This window comes from Solanum tuberosum, unplaced genomic scaffold, assembly GCF_000226075.1.
Source record: "Solanum tuberosum cultivar DM 1-3 516 R44 unplaced genomic scaffold, SolTub_3.0 scf00270, whole genome shotgun sequence".
Taxonomy (NCBI): domain Eukaryota; kingdom Viridiplantae; phylum Streptophyta; class Magnoliopsida; order Solanales; family Solanaceae; genus Solanum; species Solanum tuberosum.
The window spans coordinates 86,769-87,394 of NW_006239200.1; positions in this window are offsets into that span (position 1 = coordinate 86,769).

Genomic DNA, 626 nt, shown 5'->3' on the forward strand with positions numbered 1-626 from the left:
AAATTAAAAAATAAGACAAATAAATTAAAATGGACCCAATATATGTTATTTTTGTTGTCTCAATTTATGTGACACAAATGAAATTTGGAGAGTCATCCAAATTTTCATATTTTTTTTTAAATGTTTGAAGTTATTAATTATTGTGATTTATAATATTTTTATGTAACTTTGAAATAATGTACATTACTGGTCACTTTGTCCTAATTTATGTGATATGGATAAAATTACAAAATTAACTCTTTTAAAATGTCTTTCAGATATTTTAAGTTGTTAATTATTATTATTTATAATACTTTTTTGGTAATTTTAAAATGATATGTGATATTTTTGATGTCCCAATATATGTGAGCCTGATAGAATTTTGAGAGTCAACCTATGTTATTATATAGTTTTTAAATATTTTAAATTGGTAATTATTGTAATTTTTAATGCCTTTTAAGTCATTTGTAAATGATATATGTTGCTTCCTTGATTGGGACTTTTCCATTTGTGAGATATATATATATATACACACATATCATGCTATGCACGGTCCCAATAATATAAATGGTATATTTTGGGGCTAATAACCGAGTTTTTGAAGCGATTGTTTGCGTGGATAAAGGAATAAGTTTTTTTATCACAAA